We start from the raw sequence: 21,458 nt of genomic DNA on the forward strand, positions 1-21,458 counted from the left end.
AATGTCCTCCACTAGATTGTCAGCTGCTTAAAGAACTTAGTATCCGAGTCACCTTTTTAGTCTACTTAACAGCTTAAATATCAGTTGAATAAACACCTAGTTCTTACCCCTCAACACGCTCCACCAGACCAGGCTGCCCCATTTAAGGGTGATTATAGTCCATTTCTCTTGATTCGGTATTTTCTATTAAAAAAAAAAAATCAAAGCCTTAGATACTACAAAAAGTCTAAACATTAAAAAAATGATATGGCACCATATCCTTTTTATGCAACTGTGGGAAACACACAGTGCACAGTCTGCCAGGAGGGTCTAGTGGAAGGAACAGGGGTCTCTGATTCGTCCGGAGTCCCAAATTGCAGCCCAGTCACCTCCCCCTGACTGACTGAAAGGCGTCAGGCAAATTATTCAACTTCTCTGAACCTTCGTGTATTTTCTATAAAGACGAGGGACCTGGACTAGAAAATGTGAATGTGATTCATAAGATGATACCTATGGTGGTTGTATTCCACACACGTTTATTGAACTTTTCACCTACTGTTTCCAGAAGCTTCAAACATATAGAAACCAGAATAAGATGTCTACCCTCCTACAGGGAGTCGCCTGCTTAATGTTGTGAGGAACGCTCTAATAGAGGGATGTGCTCTGTATTACAAGGCTGGGGGAGAAGTAGCATCTAATCGAGCTTAAGTCGGGGAGGGGAGAGAATCATCAAGAAAGAGCCTCCAGGTCACTGACAATTGAACTACATTTTTAGAGAAAGTAGAGTTTGCCGGTAACGGGAAATGAGATGTTTGGTAAAGCTAAGATACCTGAAAGCAGCGGTCTGAGCTCCACAGCGCAGGTGGGCAGACTAGCCTGGAACTGAAGGGACATCCGTTTCCATGAGACCCGTAAAACAAGCCTCTCACGCGGTGCTTTTCAGGCCGTGAGACGGCATCGCTCTTGGCCCAGGGGGACCCACCAAGGTGCCCAGGAGTGGCTCTCCCTTCTGAAAGTCGGGTGCCATTGTCCACCAACACCAAAAAGCCCATGAGATTCCGAACATGACTGTTATTTAGGAAGAGGTTATTTTCCCTGGAAATAGCTTTCAAAAATACTTATCAAAACTTTGGATGACTCACTACACATTAGCATGGGTGCAGTGTTTTGAAACAGTTCAGCAATAAGAAGCCAGAAATGTGTGCCACCAGAGGGCACTAATTCTCTCTCTCTCTCTCTCTCTCTCTCTCTCTCTCTCTCTCTCTCTCTCTGTCTCACTCTCTCTCTCTCTCTTTAATCTTCAGATGGTTGGAGCCTGAAGGCTAGAGATGCAGGGAAGCCTCTTGCTTGGGCTGTCAGGACCCCGTGACTTTGGCTGGCACAGGGACACCACAGCGCTTCCGCTGAGGTAAGCCTGTGCCCAAGGACTGGCTGGAACCCACGGCTGGGACCTCAGCACACGGTGCTGCCGCCAGGGGCTCGGGCCCCGTTCAAACCAAGTCAGTGATGAAATGTTTGCCAAACAGAAGACAAATATTGCCTTAAAAACACTTCCGTTTCCTTCCCACCATGACCTCTCTTCCTTTACAAAGACTTTGAACTAATAGGTAAAAGTTAGTACCAGACGAAAACTATCTTGTATCAGAAGACAGACTTAGAAAAGTGATCTTTTGGCCCCGGCAAATGATTTTAGCCCACATAGGACAATAGATGTGTTGTGGCATAATACATAAGGACACTTTGTAAATCCAGTTGTAATTGCTCACCGTTACACAACGCTGCCTGAGTCCTTTCGGAATTGTTTTTTCTTTACACATTTATTGAGCATGTTTGTGCTAAGACTTGTACAAGGCGCTGGAGATAACAGAACCACCTATGATATTTAACCTGGGGGTCTTCTGGGCTACAAGAGGATAGACTGGCAAACCAGAAATTGTGTTTTCTAGTAAACGTGTGTACTGAATGTGACAAGAGAGAAACTGCTGGTGGGGGAGAGTAAGGTCGGGGTGACAGCCACGTAATTACTGATTACGAGGCCTGACTATAAGTCTCCCGATTCTGTGAAGCAAGAAAGGTGAGTTTATCTGAGCAAGGCTGAGGTTTGCGGGCCGGAACTGTCCTTTTTGGAGTAGACAGAGCTACTTGGTGGAAGCAGCTCTGTAGTCCAGAGGAATCCAAGCCATCCTAGTTGGAGCTCTCAGAGAGGAAGCATTTGAGTAACATTTGAGGAAGGAAAAGTTTGTTGGATGTGGTCAGAACCCAGTGGCAACAAACAAGGGAAAGATATTCTAGGAAAAGGAAATATATTTAAGATTTAGGGTGAAATTAGGAATTTGTTGCTGAGCATATTAATTTTGTAATTCCTATTAGACAGCTGAGTGGGCACGGAGCGTAACTAGTTGGCTGTGTGAACTTGAAGTTCGGGAGAGTCTGGGCTAGAGACAGACACTTGGCTCAGCAGCAGCACCCAGCCATGTAGACTTTCTGGGATCACCTGGGGAGTTAGGTCACTTAGCAGAGAGAGAGGAAAGAAAGCATCCGAGGGCTGAGCCCTGAGGCAGGCCAAGGTCTAGAGGTCCGTGGGACGAGAGGCCAGTGATGTGGGACGAGGACCCGAACCTGAGTGAAGAAAGTGGCTGAGCAAGGCCGCAGTGAGACACTGCCCCTGGCAGGTCAAGGAAAACGCGAACTGAGAGCTGACTGTCAGACGTGGCCGATCCCGGGGACCTTGACAAAAAGTGCTCTCTGTGGAACGGTGGGACAAAAGCCAGGGCAGAGTGGGTTCAAGAAGAAATGGGAAGGGAAGAGGTGGAGGCAGTGTCAACAGCTGTTTAAGGAGTTTTGCTGCAGTGAGGAGCATAAACATAAGAGACATGGAATCAAGAAAAGATTTTCTTGGGCAGCCAGTTGGCTCCGTGGTTAGAGCACAGCGCTCATAACACCAAGGTCGCCGGTTCGAGTCCCACATGGGCCAGTGAGCTGTGCCCTCCACAACTAGATTGAAAACAATGATTTGACTTGGAGCTGAGCTGCGCCACGCCCCCTCCCCCCCTCCCCCCCCACACAACTAGAATGAAAAACAACGACTTGACATCTGGAAAACCACACTATTTCCCAATATTCCCCAATTAAAAAAAAAAAAAAGATTTTCTTTTAGAGGGAGATACTGTGCCATGCTTATAGTCTGATGGGAAAGGCTTATAGCCTAGAGGGAAAGTTTGATGATGTGGGAGAAAGGAGAGCTGCGGGAGTCGTGTCCCTACGTGGGTGTGGGGTCAGTGCACAGGGGAAGGCCCCTGCCTCTCGCGTGGAAAGTTTACTCTTTACAAGAGGGCAGGTGGGAAGCAGACATGGGAAGAGGTGAGGGTAAAAGAGTGTTGGGAGCTGGAAGCCTGTGTGAGTTCTCTTTTGATGGCTTGTTTTTTCAGTGACATAAAAAGTGGGACTGTTAGTTAAGATGGGGAATGGGCAGGTGGCGTTGGGATTTAAGGAGAAAGGAGAAGATGGGAAAAAGGATAAGGAACAGTTTCATTGGAAAAGTTGGCGTGTGAAGGACTAGGGAGACGTTTTATCATCTGTCAAACTAGACTAATAATGTCGCCTCCGGATTTTATCAGCTCTCACCCTGAGGATACCTTAAAAAGCCAAATGAGATCTTTAAAAGAGAAACCTTTTCTAAGGCACTTAAAAATGAAAAGCTACCGAGGGATTGATCGTCAGACCCAAACCTAGGAGGAGTGAACCCAGAGAAGTCAGCCCCACATGCAAAGCTGCCTTAGGCCCGCAGGCATTTCATCCAAGGGAAGAAACACCTGGGATACCGAATTCCTCGCTGTGCCCAAGAGGGGCGCCAAACCAGTCAGCCACCTGGACGCCCGGTCCGTCAATGTCCATGCATTCATGGGACACTGCCGGGCGTGCTGTAGGCACCGTAGGGAGAGGACTCAGGCAGGACGTGTGCTTACAACAGGCAGGAGGAGGGGGTATTGTGCAGAAGGCATCATACGTGTGGGTCACTGTGTGAGAGCGTGTGGGAGGTGTTTCACTCTGTGACTATTGAGAGGGGTAGACGTGGTAGGCTTGATGACCTGGGCTGGCCCCCGCCTCTCCATGCTGGAGTCGACCCCCACTTGACTACCGCTGATGGAGGCCAGCGGGACCCCCTATACTTCTGCGCTTAACCAAAGGGCATTTCAAGCCAGAAAAGGGGAGGCCAGGGGTACCGCCACCCCCGCCCTGCACACAGTGCCCCAAGCAGCACTCACCTGCTCTTCCTAGTCCAGACCTGGTCCCTGAGGAGCAGCCCGATGTGCGTTGGACCCGTGTGTCAGTGGTCTTCAGTGCACAGAGCAGGAACCAGGGCTGGCTACTTAAGCCTAAGAGATGTTTGAGACAGACAGACAGACCGACGGACGGATGGGGGCCCAGACCGTCTGCAGAGAGCCAGAGGCACAGGCTTGGAGAATGAGTAGGACCCATAGGTTCAGGAAGACAGGCCACATGAAGCCCAGGGCAGGGGCCACTGCCGGGCACAGCCTCCCCGGTGGGACCATCGCACACCTGTTCTGTGTGGCCCCTTGCTTTGCGGCCTCAGGCGAGGTTTGAAGTTTGGGGCGGAACAGTGAGGAGGGGTCCAGTTGCTCACTCTGGCTAGCAGAGAGAAGGAGCTTTCTGCTCACTGAGACTCACGTCGGAAGGGATTCCCTAAAACTTACAAGGCCATCCATGTGCTGGCAAGCAGCAGCCACCAGAAAGGCAGCTATTCCTACCAAGTCAAACACTTAGAGCTCAAATCCCAGGTCTGGCACATATTCACTGTGTGACCACGAGCCACCAATCTAATATCTCCAAGCCTCAGTTTTCTCATCTGAAAGATGGGCTCATAATACCCCTCTCACGGGGTGGCTGTGGGGGTTAAATAGCTTGCTCCACATGGCATCACAAAGCCCGACCAGCTGGGACTCAGACCGTCCTTGCTTTGTTAACAACTGTCCTGCTGGATGGGAGCCTGGGCTGGGGCTTTACTCACAGATGGGCTCTTGGCTGCAGCCTTGCTCAACACCTCCCTGTCTGCCGAGGTTGTCATGGGTGGAGGGCGGGGGCCATGCGTCCGTGGAGACCGTAAATCCTCTACAACGCAGGTTCTTGTCTGTCAGCTTAACAGCAGGGCTTTTGTATTCCAAACCCTTTTAAAATGCCGGGCACCGTGCTCATCCCATTACAAACACCCGCTCGTGGATTCCTCATCACAAAGCATGAGGCAGGCGCTGTGAGCACTCCCATTTTTCAGATGAGGAAGCTGAGCCTCGGAGAGGCCAGGGCGCTTCCCCACGGTCCTGTGAAAGGCGAGCGCACACGCTCCTGACCACTAGGCAGCACCGCCCCTGACAATGGCCGACAGCCCGCCTGTGGGCTGAGCCCCGAGCCCCGGCCCGGCTTACAGCATGAAGCCAGCCTTCCCTGAGAGGCCAGTGCCCACTGGAAAAGGGACAGGGATCAGAGCTGGGTGGGCCTCTTCTTCCACTTCCTGGTCCACGCGTGGTGTTGCCAAGGGTGGGTGAGTCGGGCCGGAGCTCTGAGTGGCCCACCGGGGTTGGCACCCAACCAGGACCTCAGAAGAACCACGAGCCACCTCCGTCGGGGGACCAGAGGAGACAGCCCTGGAGCGGGTGGCCCACGTGGCCCCGACGTTCCAGGATCTGTGCCTGCACGGTGTCTGGCAGGAGTCGTGACGTCCGGGTGCAGTCCTGAAACGCTCACGCGTAAGACGAGGACAGGAGATGCTGGAAGCCTCCCAGGCTTGTGGAGGACGTGCTCTTGAAAGGGCACCCGTGTAACCGTTGCGTGCAGTCCCCTCTGGGCATTCAGGGCCCGGCACTCTTCAGGCCAAGTACCAGGAACAGCAGCCCAGAGGGAAGCGGCTCGCACCTGGGTTGGGCAGAGATGGCATACTTCATTGTACCCCGTTGAGGAAATGTTTCCAAGAAACACAACAGGAAACATTCTGAGGATTGGGTGCTTTTCCACTTGGCAAACATCTGTGATTTATAGGGCACGCGGTCCTTCTCGCTTACTCTAATCCTTTCCTTCTTCCTCCACCCACATTCTCTGTCCGCCCGGCTCCGGCTGAGGGCCCAGGTCAACTACACACTCAGCTCACAAGACCTTTCCCCCTTGGAGGGGAGGACGGAGGATGGCGCCTGGACAGGGACAGCCCAGCTCCCCCCCATTGCCTGCGGCTTATGCTCAGGGGGCGGCAGAGTTTCTTGAAAAATAAGAGCAAAGAGTCAGAGTCCTCCGTGGTCTTTCCAGGAGCCAGTAGATGCCAGAAGAGACCTGGGTTGACATGGTTCCTGGTTTTGCAGCAAAATCAGGAGGGCAGAGGGTGCCCGGGGCAAAGCCACCCGCCACCGAATTCAGCTTCCTGGGTTTTCACCAGCTTAGGCCAACGAATCAACAGCCTCCTCTTAAAAGAAGCTAGAATTTTTTTTTTTTTTTAGATCTCTCTTGAAAGGGTCTTAGAGACTATCCTTGGAGACAATTTGCAAATTAAGAAGCAAAAAACAAAAACAAACGTTTTTTTTAAAAATTCATTTATGCAACATTTGTTTATTTATAAAGCACATTCTGTAAGTATTAGCGCTGAGTTACTGGAGGGTTAACAAAGATTAGTTATATTTAGTCCCTACCCTCAAGGACCTATCACTATATTTCACTTCTTCTTTGAATCAGGAAAGTCAGGAAAAGCCCTGGAAAGGGCTTTGACCTGCCTAGGTTTTTCTGTCACTACATTTCAAATCTGGTTTGCTTTGGCAGAAGTGACTCAGCTCACAATTAGGCTAAAGCCATTTTCAGTTAGAGTGAATGTAGCCAGTGCGGGTTCAATTCAACTCAACAGACATTGAGCGGGCATCTGTTACAGGGCAGGTGCCCAGCTAGGCTCCAGGGCTGCAGAGGTGAAGACGATATAGTACTGTTCTCCAGAAGATCCCAGTCTAAACATATCCAAACTACAAGGTGGAGTGATAAATGCCGTCAAAAGGTATGATGTGTTGTGGGCAGAGAGTAACATCACATGGCTTTCTGAAGAAGGCGGCCGCAGAGAGTTAAAACAACCCCCCCAAGTCTGCACCCCCTTCGGTCTGTCCTGCCCCTCTTTTTCTTTTCCCAGCCCAGGTTACTTATTCATTCACTGAGGCATTCATTCAGACATTCACCAAATACTTATTGAGCTCCAGGATGTTCTAGCCATGAGGATACAGTGATGAGTAACACAGACAAAGCCCCAACAATTTGCATGCATTCCAGTAGGGTGGGGATGGGTAACAGACACCGACAGATGAACACATACGTATTTCATCATGGCAGTGATGTTGTAATTGGAAATAAAATAGGGGGCAGGGGACAAATAGTGCAGAGGGAGAAGACCTACGTGTGCTATTCCAAATATGGGGTTGGAGAAGGCTTCTCGGAGGTGGAGATGGAGCAAAGGCCTGAATGAAGTGGCAGAGTGAGCCTGGGAGTTCTGGGGGAAGAGTGTTCCAAGCAGAGGGAGTGATAAGTGCAAAGGCCCTGGGGTAGAAACATGTTGGATGGCCAGCTGGTAGGAGCGGCATGAATGGGCAGGTGAAGGGGAGAAAACTCAGATGGAGAAGCAAGCAGGGGCCCAGTCAGGGGGGACCAGCACAAGGCATCGGGTTGTGTTTTGTGGATGGTGGGAGGTTCCTGGAGCGTTTGATGATCTGATATGTGTTTTCAAGAGATGTTTGTTGCTGTGGGGTTGAGAACAAACTTGAAAAGTATAAGACGAGGAGAAGGACAACTTTTGAAATATTTTCAATCTGAGACACCAAAAAAAAAAATAGAATTGACCTTTCTGACGGAGGGGAATAGCAACAGGAGCCAGGCTGGAGGCAGGGGACTTACAGGGCAGAAATTTGGACACACATTTAAAACGCTCATTAGATACCTGAGTGGAGCTACTGAGCAGGCAATTGGGAGGCCTGGGTCTGGACTTCAGAGAGGCGTCAGCAATACCCACTGCCGTGCAGAAGGCAAATTAGATGAGGACTAACAGTTCCTTAGGATTTGGTATGCAGGAAATTGTTAGAAGTTCCTTTGCCAGAGCAATCTCAGTGGAATGGTGAGGAGCAACGCTAGACTGTGGGTTGAGGACCATGAGTATCGATCACTCTTTCCAAAGAACCAACTTTTGTCTGTGTTCATTCCTTTGTCTTTGTTTTCTAGTTCATAATTTTCACTCGTACCTTTATTATTTACTTTCTTCTACTATCTTTGGGCTTTCTGTTCTTTTTCTAAACTCTTCGGTCTTACCTAATTAATTCTAAGCTTTTCTTCTTTTCTGATGGAAGTGGTTAAGGATATAAAAGTTTTCAAACATCGCCGATGCTGCATTCCACAAGTTTTGATATATGTGGCAATTTAGCTATCACTTAGTTCTGAGTAATTGAAAAATTTCATTATGAATTGTTCTTTGACCCTGCCTCCGATCTTATCCCAAACAAGGATGCAATTATAAAGATAAGTTTACTGCAAAAAAAACCAACAAAAATGACAAACAGATTTGAATAACAAACAAATTGAAATTCTAGGAAAGAAAAATGTAACCACTGAAATGAAAATCACATTCAATGGATGAAACAGAAGATTAGACACATTGAAAGAGAATTTATTCAGAATGCAACAAAGAAATACAAGAACATGGAAAAAATGAAAGAGAAGTTAGACACAAAGAAAGAATAAGAAGGCCTCGTGTCTCATTGGAGTTTTGAAAAGAGACTAGAGAGAGAGAATGGAGAAGAGGTGATATTAAAAAGATTCCAGAAACGATGACAAACACAGATGAATACCCACAGATCCAGGAAGTATAACACATCCTAAGCAGGATAATTAAAGACAAATCCAGGCCTAGACACGTTGTAGTGAAGTGGCAGAACATTCAAAGACAGAGAGAAGAGCTTGAAACCAGCCAGAAAGAAAAGACAAGACAACTTAAAAAGCACAGTTAGAATGACAGCTGACTTCTCAAAATAGAAGCCAGAAGATGGACCATAAAGGGCTGAGCAAAAAATAGCTGTCAATCTAGATTTCTGTACTCAGCAAAGAATAAGGGCAAAATATTTACAGGAAACAATTTTGAGAACACTTACCACCAAGAAAACGATTCTAAAGAATAAACTTCAAGGAAGAGAATGATGCCAACAGGATGTTATAATATGCCAGCAACAATGATAAACAAATAAATGCTAACTATATCAATACACACAAAAATGCCTTTTGCCGAGTTAAAAATTATTCTAAACAGCACTATCTGAGTTCAGGGCGGCAGAAATGGAGCTAAATTCCAAGAGAGGGCGGAAGATACAGTTCAGCTTTAAGACTTTAGGTGCAATATGTATGGTAAACTTTTGAAGGTAACCATGAAAAGAGTAAAAAAAAAAAAAAAAAAAAGAAAAGAAAAAAACAGCATGCAAACATTTCAAACATGAAATGAGAGAGGGGAAAACATGAAATAAAGGAAATAACTGATCAGTTCTTTTTTTTTTTTTTTAAGACAAGAATGAGGAATAACAGACATTGCCAGGTTAAAATAAAACAGTGACATGCCATTTACACAAGGTGGGACTAAAGAATAGGGACATGCCAAAGTTAACTGCCACCCCTGCGGGGTTTAACTGATCAGAGTGTGACCGATCAGACTTGCGTTTTATAAAGGTGACACTGCCTTGAGCAGACTGTGGAGGGACAAGACAGGAGGCAGAAGGTATCATTACGAAGCTTCACCACAGTCCAGGGTAGAAACGATAAGGACCCGAGCTGTGATACGAGCAACAGGCAGGGTGGGCTGGGAATGAAAAAGACTTCTCGGTTATCCCAAGATAAAGCCAAACCTGGCCATGCTCTTAAAGTCAAAATGGCAGCCACAGGCCTCTGGTCTCAAACAGGGAAATGTAAGCACCTGTTCCAAAACCAGGTCTGAATTCTGGGCTGGACATCAAGGCCTAGCCGGAACTGGGAGAGGCTGACCTTCACGCACAAGTGCCATCGTCAGTGCTCTGGGCAGTCCGGGCCTTCTAATCCGGCCATTGAGGGAGGTGGTTGTCACATCATCACACTGAAAACCTATTTCTGGAAGTGTCATTTGAAGCTCTGCTCCCTCAGAAACTAGAAAAACACTGTGGGGGAGAGAGAGAGAGAGAAACACACACACCCTATCTTCAAACTACCAACTCGGATGGTATTTGCCATAAAAATGTCTCCCACTTGACCAACGCTTGGCTGACGGCACATCCCTGCTCTCGCACGCTCTTCACACCTCACCCTAGAAGCAGATCCTATTGTTTTCTTAGGCTGGGCAGCTAGTCTTTCTCACATTTCCGTTTACAAATGAGGGGACAGCAACCCTGAAAGTGACGTGGCTTGCCCAAGATCGCTCAATGGTAAGTGGCAACGCTGAGAATGGAAACCGGGTTGTCTGGTGTGAGGCCAGTTTCTCTTTCCGCTGTCAGGTTCGAACTTGTTTTGATAATAAGAGGCAGGCAGTGGAAGAGAAACTGGCCAACTGCAGCCTCTGTTTCCACCCACCCCCACCCACTAGTCTTCCTTCTTCTTTATGGAAAGAGGTTTGTTTTTTTTCCAACAAATAAGGAAAATGTTGAGATAAATATAAAACCTCGCATTTAGATTTTAACAGTAGATTTCTCAAGCAACAGAAGGCAGTTCCTGAGAAAAAGACTAACACCCTAACAATAGTAGTTACTGAAAGAAAATAGAAGAGGATTTCCTCAAAGAAATAAAGAGAATTTCCCTAAACTAAATATCTACAGAGGGTGCCAAAAAAATGTATACACATTTTAAGAAAGGAAAAAACTGTATTAAAATTACACTGAGGGTAACCCCTTTGAGCGCCTCTTGTAATTGCAGAAGTCAAATGTGACTTGTATTCATCTTTTGTTGTCAGTATATATATATTGAGTATTACGATTTTGATACAGTTTTTTCCATTCTTAAGATGTGCATACATTTTTGGGGCACCCGCTGTATATACATGAATTTAATCTGAATACCCATCACAGAAGGTCAAAATAGACTACATATCTGAAAACTGACATTTCTGAACACTGAACAAAAACCGACATTTCTGAACAACAACAGTCTGAAAGCTTCTCAAGAGAGTCAGGGGTGCTAAAGATTATATAAAAAAAGATCAGGAATCAGAAAGGACTGGGATTCCTCAATAATAACCCTGGAAACGAGAACATATGGACCGTTCAATATTCTGTGGGAAAGATTTTTTTCCCAACAAATAAGGATTTTACATTTGGTCAAACTATCAAGCATGGGGCTAACCTAAGGCCATTTTCAGATGAACAAGGTCTTAAAAATTTACCACCTAATGAGAGATGCTGCAAAATGGCCCAGCTAATAGTATCAGTATTTGGCTGAAGCCAAAAATCACCATCATCGAATGCACTTCCAAGACACATGAGTATAAATCATGTGTCTTTTTATTTTTAAAGCTTACTTGCGAATATATTTTTATTATTAAAAGTTTTAAAATGCTTACTTACGAATATATTTTTATTATTGGAAGTTTTAGAGGTCGATTGGTCAAGTTCAGCATTATAATGCAGGAACAGTCATTTGTCAGCACTTCACGTTGCTAGAGTCCTCCAATGGCCATTATATTTGTCATTCCAACACATGCTTACTTTCACTGAGGTGACATGTCTCCTTGGTGTTTTCAGTGTCTCCCTGCCAGCACAAGGTACCACTCACTGACGGTGCTGTTGACCCAAGTTATTCACCTTTTCTTTTCTCTACAGTAACCAAGGTAGTGCTCATTTCCTTGTCAACTCCTCCTTCGAGATTTGGTTGCTGACGAAGATGCTGCAGTTTGATTGAAGCTGTCCCACAAATTGAGCTTTTGTGCTGTTGGAATATTTTCATCAAGAAACTTCAGATTTTTGTTCTCACACAAATGTGTATTTCTTGAAACCTTGGATAAACAGGTGTGGAAAAAAGTACCAGAACTAGACTTCTGAGTAACAAAATCTGTTCCAAATTCCCATCTGTATCTAAGATGTGACAGCATACACACCAATTTCAGCATCTTCTCTAGAGAAAAATGAAAGGAGAATCTTTTTCACAGGCGTGATTTAAGGAAACGTTGCCTCTCAAGGTCCATCATTTCAGTTACTTCTACAGAAGATTCTACCAAGTGAATTAACTTTTCCATAATCAATCTGTGGGTGTTAGCAAATCCTACTAACACGGGGTTATTACCTGACACATATAATAGTAAGTCATTTTTTAAAAAAAATTCAAGTCGTCTTTTAAGATGTAAAGCCACCGTCCCATCTTGTTTGGCTGTCCCATGTAAGTAAGTGACAGAACGATTCCAAAGTTATGTAGTTTGTCTTTAGCTGAAGAAGAATGATGAAAATGGCCCACTATCTTTTCTGCTTCAGCTTGTAATTCTGTTCAGATATGCTGCTGTAATTACATTCTGAATGTACAACTTAAGGTGTATACATAATTTTTTGTTTCGGATTCCTAAATCATTATGATTTTTTCTATGGTTAACTACAAGATTAGCTTTTTTATTCTATGAATATGTCTTCTGTCAGTTTCATCATTCTTTGAGACTGTCTTCCCCAAATAGAACCACATAACTAAAATCCAAGAGGAAAAAACAACAACAATATAAACAATCTCATGGATGAACCATGTATTGGAGTTATCAGACATGATTTTAAAAATCGTTGATGGGTATTTTTAAGAACAGAAGACAAGATGGAGATTTTCACCAGAGAATTGAAACCTGTAAAAAGAGTCAAATGGAAATTACAAGACTAAAAAAAACAAAATAACTGAAATTAAGTATTACATAGATGACTTTAACTGCAGATTATATATAGCAGAAGGGAGCATTCATGACTAAAAAGATATTGTTAATAGAAAGTACCCATACTGAAATGCAGAGAGAGAGAGAGAGAAAGATAGGAAATATTAGAGAAATCTATGAAACAGTAAAAAGGTCTAACATGAATGTAATTCGAAAAAAAAAAAGAATGGGACAGAAGCAATATTTTAAGAACTAGCCTGGTGAGAAGAAAATGTGTTTAGTTTACCTCATTTTTTCCTCAACAATTCTTTTTTATTATATCTTTATTATATCTAGATTGAAGATGATTTATGATGCAATGCGTTGTACATGGTTTAGGAGTTTTTTCCTTCTTATGAAATGTTGAGGGGACAACGCATATCCTCACAAGCCATGACAAATTTTCTGGAAATACCTTTGGCCTAAATGGAATTAAATAACAAACAGCTAAGTGTAGCTCTTAAAGTTTATTTTGTTAGTTTTATGAATGCTAGGACATCAAACCATTCTATAATGATCCAAATTATGTTATCTAACCCCTATTATTCTTCTTGTGGTACTTAGGTTTTTATTAATACTTTTGGTTCAAAACATTCTTCATAAAATTATCTAACTAACCCACTCTATGTTACCCTTCACCTCAGCTGAAAATCTGTTTCCTATGTATTCAACTTTGCAAATGTTTCTCATAATTGTTTTTGTCCATAAAATAACTAATTATAGTAGCATTTCACTTTTGCAGTATTAGACATACATTTTTAAAAAATTTATTGGGGTGACAATTGTTAGTAAAATTACATAGATTTCAGGTATACAATTCTGTATTACATCATCTATAAATCCCATTGTGTGTTCACCACCCAGAGTCTGACATACATTTATGTTCACGTATTTATAGAATTAAACCATATGAAGTTCACAAGGGGATTCTCACTCCAAAATATAACTACAATGATGACTTGTATTTGAAGGTGAATATTCTAATATTAATGGTAATCTGAATGGCACGACATCCATGGTACTGACATTCTTGTAGTAATTGGATATGATATTGACTCTCAAGGTCACGTGATTATTGATTGTCACAAACTCATGGATGCCAGAAATTATGTTGAAGTACGCATTTGGCTTTTTTTTTTTAACCTTCTTAAGGCTGAGGCTGAATACTGAGGCAAAAATTGACCTAGTACGCACCCTGTACCTACAACGCCCCACTTCTTAGGAGGGCTTCTCCCAAAATGAAGGTATAAACCAAGAAAGAAGAAAACGTGAGATTCAGGAAACAGGAGTTCCCACTAACAGAGGGAGGAAGAAAATCTCCAAACGATGCTAAAGGAAGATTTGGGGACAACAGTGAAAGCTAGCGACCCGTTCAGAGTGGGCCAGACGTAGAACTCCAGGCCACTGAAATTGACAGAATGCGTTTGAATGATCGTGGGGAGTTTTCGATGGATAGATGAGCGCTGAGGGTACGTTGGCGATAAGTGTGTAGAACCCTGCATCACACACAAACTCCACGAGCATCATCTATCTGTCTGTTCTTGCAGCTGGGCCAACCGGCCAGTCGCCCAGAGTTTGTGTCCTCCCATCACTTCCAGGGTTGGATGCCACCGGGTGTGGGACCTGGTATCCCAAGTGGGCAGCCCATGAAGAGAATGGACAATGCAGTCTGGAGTGCAAGAGAATAAATTCACACGGCGTGTATCTATCAAATGAGAAACCAGAGACAAGGAGACGAGCAGGTAAACTCCCTTCCTTTCGTCTCTTCGTGGAGGACACTGGACCCAGTTCAAACTTGCAGCTCGTGTGGAGAACTTGCAGGGGTCGGTGAGCATACCTTCCAAGCAACCTGCCACGGCTCTGAATGGCTCTCTGCGTTGAAACATGATCGCCCTCTTGGGAAAGGGAAAAGGGAATGGAACACATTCTTCTTTTTCAAGTCTTCCGGAATTAATTGACTCTTCATTTACATTTATAACTTCAATGTTCAAAGATCCATTTAAAAATGTATTTCAAATGCTGGTTATGATAAAGGACGAGAGTGCCGTTTTATCGTCATTTACTATATAGTCAAATTAGGGTAAGTGGGTGTTTACCTTTTAAAGAAACTTCCCTTTTCTGAAGTAACTGCACCTTTTTCTATTCCCTCTAGCACACGAGGCTTTTGCCCAAAACTTCATGCAAACAGCAGTGGGTGAGAAGGTTTGTGGGGCCGTGTCCACCTGCCCTGAAGCTGATGAGCTGCAGGCTAGTTCTGTGTGAGTCAGACCCAGTCTGTACCCCTCACTCCAAGGCCACCCTTGGCATCATACGCACAGCTTCCACCTGCTCCGGGGGTGGCTCTGCCCTGTAACCTGCAAACTGCTTGCCAGCTCTGACAGCCACGCCAAATCAGAAGCCAAGGCAGGGGACAGAGTACTTGAAAGCAGTCTCTGCAGTCTCAGAAGCTTATGTGCCAGCAAAGAAGCCTCATGGATTCTCAGGATGGTGTTGTCCGGGCTGGTGCCCAGGGTGGTATTTCCAGACCCACGTGTCAGGGTAGGAGTTATGTTAGACCAGGAGGCACCAATGATGGAACAGGGGAACAAGTGCTTGTGAGGCACCCACTGAGGGCCAGGTGCCCGGCTGGGCATTCTGTGAACACTAGCTCTGAACCCCACAACGACTCTGCAGGGTAAGCCTTGTGCTGTCTTGGAGATGAGATCCTGACGTTCAGAGAGGTTAAGTAACTGGCCAAAAGGCACACAGCACTAAGTGGGGAGTCAAGGATCCCCCTACCTTCAGAGCACCATGTTTCTCCACTGGCCCCCTACCAGAAGGGGGCCTAGGTGGCAGCTGCTGAGAGTTGAGAACGAGTGGTTGGTGCAGAGGTCCCCAAGGAAAAGAGTCCCAGAATCTGTTTGCTCTCAGATCACTGCCGTGAGACTTGGCTAGAGGGTAACTCGAGCCAACAGCAACACGGGGAAGACTTTCGCAAATGGCTTTCCTCATTGTCGTCATCTCCGTGGTCATTTCTGTCGTTCGGCTGCAGGATTTGACAACCGATTAAACCCTTATACATCCTTCCTGTTACATGAGCTTCACAACACCCTGGGAAGTAGGGGTTACGATTCTGCCTATTCCTCAGATGAACAAAATGAAACTCAGAGAAGCCCTTGCTTCCTAGTGAACTTCGTTTGGGCCACCCCGTTGCCAGGCCTGTCCCTCTGCGGGACTGGGCTGGGAGGGCATCTGGGTTGTGAGGGGCCCTGCCAAATATCTGTGGGTGCGAGTCCTCGCCCAGGTGAGGGCGGAAGAAGCCAGGCTTGTGGATTACCACGCATCTGAATTCAGCCTCAGAACAGCAAATATTGATTCAAGAAGCTGCCCGAAGGAGCTGACATTTTTATAGTCAACAAATCAAACCAAGCCCCTGCCAGCTCCCATTAGTCAAAGGCCCTTTCTCTGTGCAGCTGTCAGGGCACATTTCTGTCACCTGTGCCTGGGAAGAGGCGGGAGAGCCGGTGGGAAATGTCCACAGGGGCCGGGCTGACGTCACTACTTCACCTTCAGAGAGAACACGGAGCCCCACCCTCAGCCCCCCCACCACTGCAGGGGTGCAACCTCAGGGAGCCAGCCAGCCAGCCTGACAGGTGTCAGAGGCCTTTGGGACAGAGCAGAACCTGGCACCGAACCCCAAAGACAACAGGCACACCACCACACAGCTTCCTCCTGTGGTGGCTTTTCTGCTGCTTAGCACAGCTCGGTGTTCCTTAGCCGTAGATGAGGAACCTGTGGCCCAAAGAGAACAAATGGCTTTCCAAGGTAAACAGCAGGAGAACAGTGAGGCCTGCCCTGTCTTCTGCATCAAGACAAAGGGGAGGGTCCCCTCTCCCTGAGCTGAACCCAGAGGCAGTCAGCAGCAGACAACTGTCCTGCCCTCTGGGCTCTGCCTACGCGACCTGAAGCCTGGCGTTCACACTCCTGCCTTCGTACTTTGCTCAAGCACGTCCATCTGCCTGGAGTCCCCCCCTTCCCAAACCCTTCTGGAACAGGGCTCACCAGTCACAGCCTCGCTCACCTGTTGCCACTTCTTCGGGAAATCTTCCGAACTCTCTCCCTACCCTCCCCGCACCTTGGAGCAGACAGAAATGACTGCTCCTCAGTGCTTCCAAAGCACAGGCTAGCTTTCTGTCTGGTGGCACTTAGGCTGTTTCCCTTGGGGGAGTGGGGATGGGTCATGCCTTGGTACTTGTCTCAGTCTTTCCAGGCCTCAGTACTTGTCTCTCAGTCCTTCTAGGCCTTGGTAGTTGTCTCTCAGTCCTTCCAGGTCTTGGTACTTGTATCACAGTTCTTCCACGCCTTGGTACTTGTATCACAGTCCTTCCAGGCCTTGGTACTTGTCTCAGTCCTTCCAAGCCTTGGTACTTGACTCAGTCCTTCCAGGCGTTGGTACTTGTCTCAGTCCTTCCAGGCCTTGGTACTTGTCTCTCAGTCCTTCCAGACCTTGGTAGTTGTCTCAGTCCTTCCAGGCCTTGGTACTTGTATCACAGTCCTTCCAGGCCTTGGTACTTGTCTCAGTCCTTTCCAAGCCTTGGTACTTGACTCAGTCCTTCCAGGCCTTGGTACTTGTCTCAGTCCTTCCAGGCCTTGGTACTTGTCTCTCAGTCCTTCCAGACCTTGGTAGTTGTCTCAGTCCTTCCAGGCCTTGGTACTTGTCTCCCTTCCAGACCAAGAGCCCCAGCAAGAGCAGGAGCTGTGCTTGATCCATTCCTGTGGCCCTAAGGAGCCTAGAAAAGTGCCTGGGGCTTGGCAGACTGTCAGTATCTGTGGAATTGAATTAGAACAACCCAAGTCCGTCCAGCACTGACATCTGACATCTGTGGTTACAGGTGAGTTATTTATCCTGGCTGCATCTGGACCAGGGGAGGAAGCTGACGGAGGCCTGTGTTTTATCACGTGCCCTCAGCCTCCTCTCCATCCATCAACCCATCACCTGGGGGTTGAGCTTCTATTCTGGGTCAGGCTCTGGGTGGGAGCTGGGAAAGCAAAGGCAGGTAGCACGCAGCCCTGCATTCTGCCTGGAACCCACTAGGGTGCGTGGCCAGGGAATAAAGAGGCCCTTCCGCTCCCACGCTGGTCTGTGCGCAGGTGCTAGGACTCAGGGGAGTGGACTGGCTCCAGGGAGAGCTGCACAGGCTAGGGCGGCCTAGGCATGAGGCAGGATTTGATTTCCGACCCCTTGCAGTGGGGTGGATACAGGGAACTAACTCAGGGCAGAAGTGGCACAGACCCTTATGACCTGGCTACGTTAGTGGAATATTTCCACCTACCTGAGCCCGTCAAGGATTCTCTTTTCTCCTGAGTGGGCAGTTCTGTGCCCCAAGGCCATCCAGGGACCAGCAGTGGGGCAGTTCTGCTACTCTCCACACAAGGCCTCCATATCTGGATGTAGCCAAGCAACAGCCCCATGTGTCACCAATTCTCAGATAGCAGGAAGGGGAGAGGTCTTTAGGAAGATGACCCAGGAGTGTTCTTGTTCACCTAAACTTTCTCACGTGGCTCCTCCACCACAAAGCCATCTGGGAAATGTAGTTTCTAGTGGGGCGGCCATGTGCCCAGCTTAGATTCCGCAAGGTTTATTGTTCAAGTGAAAAAGGGAGCATGGATACCGTGGGGCAGTTAGTGGACACACTGTCCCACTCTCAGCAATGCCTGTTTCTCCTCCACAGGCCCATCCCCAAGCCGGCTGGATATGGAGCCCTTTTCTCCCCCTTCACCATCCACCTTCCAGCTCTGAACGACCTTGGGCGTCCTTTTCCTCATCTGTAAAGAAGGTTTTCAGGCCAGGGATCCCTGAGGTTCCTTCCAGCACTGACATTTGACGCCTGCGGTTATGGGCAAGTTATTTAACCTCTCCAAAGGTCAGTTTCCTCATCAAGAAAATAGAGATAAAAATAGTTCTTACTCCAGAGGGAGGTTGTGAAACCATCTAATGTTATGCCTGACATATAAGAAATAATCAATAAGGGTTGGTTATAATCAAAATAATCTGAGTTCCGTTTGTCCGTTCCTTAGAAAGAATCTGATGTACTCGCTCATATACTAAGGTCTAGTACAGGGTGAGTAAGTACTTGGCACAAGCCCTGGCAGAATCCTCCCTCTGTGACAGGTAACAGACATCACTAATCTATCAAGACTGTCTCCCATGAGCCAGGCTACGGCCTCACAGCCCTCAACACAGCCCCCACCAATCAATCCAAGGTGGCACCCATCCTCCAGGAAGCCATCCTGCGTCAGCCCCAAGTGGGTTCCCAAATCAGCCTGCACATACCCCTATCATGGCTTTTGTTATTCCCTATCGTAATTTCCTTTTTACTCGTCAGTGCCCTCGCTGGCCTGAGTTCCACTGGGCAGGGACTGCGGTTGGTCTCTCCAAGGTCTACCCCACTGCCCGGAACGCTGTGTGTACTCAGAAAATGAATTCTAGACCCTGTGGCTGGCAAGTGGGGGAGCAGTTTAGAGATGGGCGGTGGCTTATGGGCCTGCCTAACAGAAGACCATGTTCCCTGCCTCTGGAAGCTGCTGAAGGAGCTGTGGGGCGGGTCTTCCCCAGCCAGGTTTCCCCTGCAGGGCTGGCTGGGTACTTCCGGGTGAGCTGGGGCAACCAGCATGTGTGGGAACCGAACCAGGCCAGCAAACACGGAGGCCTCCGCGATTGCTCTGAGGGGGCTGCCCTCCCCAGAGCCTGTGGGTGTCGGCTGCACCTCAGGCTCCAGGCTGCAGGGCAGCTTCCAACTTAGCAACTAATGGACCTGGCAGAGTCAGGTCCCCGCTTTCTACTCTGATCAGCATCACCTTGGCGACAATGGAGACTGGGGACTGGGGGCCCAGGGAAGCTGCCATCTGCTTGGTTAGCCCAGCGAGGTGCTCACTGCTGGGGCTCAGGCAGGCCGGGGGTAGGGACAGTGACCACAGTTGTCCTCGGGAGACCCCGTTCAGATGTGTGGAGCGCTCATAGACAAGGTACAGGAATGGCAGCTCGAGACCCGGATTTCCAGTGTCCTGGCTCAGGGCCACACAGTGTGATCTGATTTGGGGACGATAACGTGTGGTTACCAGATATGGTTACAGTGGGGAAGCAACGTATGATCTGAGGGAAGGCCGGCGTGTTCCACTTCTCTACACTCTGGCCCTCAAATGCCAAAGTAAGGACGAAACCAGAAAGGTCACCTTACTAAGAATACTTCTTAGCCACCCCGATCTATTATTGCAGCCATTCTATAGATAAGGAACCTGAGACTCAGAAAGGTTCCATGACTTCTAAGGGTCACGTAGCTTGGAGAACAGGCCGTGCCCCTCCTGGCAGAGGGCTTGTCTGTCCATCCTCCAGGCCCCTGCAGTGCGGGTTCCTTCCTCTAACCAACTGACACCATTGTCCTAATGCAGACACAGCTGTACTCACTGCGCAAGGGTCACTGCAGAGCGATGACTAAGAAGCATTACAACTTTCTGTCCCTGGTCTCAGGTGATTTAAGCAGCAGCCCTGAGCCAGGTGCTGGGGATGAAGATAGAAGCAAACCACGGACCCAGACGTCAGGACCTGGGAGCTGGAGGTGGACTGAAAACTACCAGGTGATGGCACCTCCGGAGTGTTCAGTGATGCGCTGGTGGCTGAATCTCTGCGACATTACATGGCAAAGCAAGGTGACCCAGCAGTTCCTCTCTGGGGTATGTGCCCACGAAAATTGAAAACCTATGTCTGCACAGAGCTCGTACACGAGTGTTCATGGTAGTATTGTACGTAATAGTCAAGAGGTGGGTACAACCCAAATGTCTGGGACTTATGAACAGATACACAAAATATCCACATGATGGAACGTTATTCAGTCACAGAAAGGCATGAAGTTCTGGTTCCTGTTTGACTTAGACCTTGAAAACATTATGCTAAATGGAAGAAGCTGGTCACAAAAGACCATGTGGTGTAATTCCATTTATATGAATTGCCCAGATTAGACAAAACTAGAGAGATAGAAAGTAGATTAGTGGTTGCCTGGAACAGAGAGTTGAGGGGGGTAGAAATGGGGAGAGACTGCTGATGGGATCAGTGTTTTTAGGGTGATAAGAATATTCTAAAATTAAATTGTATTGTTGGTGGTACAACTCTGTGAATATACTAAAAACCACCGAACTGGAAAGTTTAACGGGGTGAATTTTATGGCACGTGAATTACATTTCATAAAGCTATTTTAAAAAATCAAAAGAAAAGGTTAGGACTTTGGAAAGTTTTCCCAACTTTGTCTTTGCCTAACCCCCCGGACCATGAGCAAGATTTTTTTTTTTTTAATACCATCAAGCCTCAGTTTCCTCATCTGAAAAACATGGCCCTTAGCACCAGGTTTTGTTGTGCCGTGGAAAAGACACTTCCACGTCTGCTCCGCACAGCCCTTCCAGGAAGAGGCTAGAGCAACAGAAATGAAATCTGAGGGCCTCAGGTTGACTTGCCTTGGTTCACAAAGCCTCTAAGTGTTGATTTCTGGATTTGAATCTGTTTCTGTCACGCTGGGCATGTCGACTCTCTACCCAGCTCGGG

At 47.1% G+C, this 21,458-nt stretch overlaps 1 long non-coding RNA gene across 2 annotated transcripts; it reads left to right on the forward strand.

Moving 5' to 3' along the window:
• Nucleotides 1-1,293: 1,293 nt before the first annotated feature.
• LOC109446806 (uncharacterized) lies at nt 1,294-20,935 on the forward strand. Of its 2 annotated transcripts, XR_012491746.2 has the most exons (5): nt 1,294-1,387; nt 17,596-17,757; nt 18,598-18,789; nt 19,038-19,171; nt 20,394-20,935. It is a non-coding gene; the product is annotated as an uncharacterized LOC109446806 (long non-coding RNA). The 2 variants fall into 2 exon arrangements; XR_016021764.1 differs by lacking the exon at nt 1,294-1,387 and having other exon boundaries at nt 11,628-17,757; nt 20,394-20,934.
• Nucleotides 20,936-21,458: the final 523 nt, after the last annotated feature.

Source organism: Rhinolophus sinicus, chromosome 7 (genome assembly GCF_057876585.1).
Source record: "Rhinolophus sinicus isolate RSI-liver-muscle chromosome 7, RSI-T2T, whole genome shotgun sequence".
Classification (NCBI taxonomy): domain Eukaryota; kingdom Metazoa; phylum Chordata; class Mammalia; order Chiroptera; family Rhinolophidae; genus Rhinolophus; species Rhinolophus sinicus.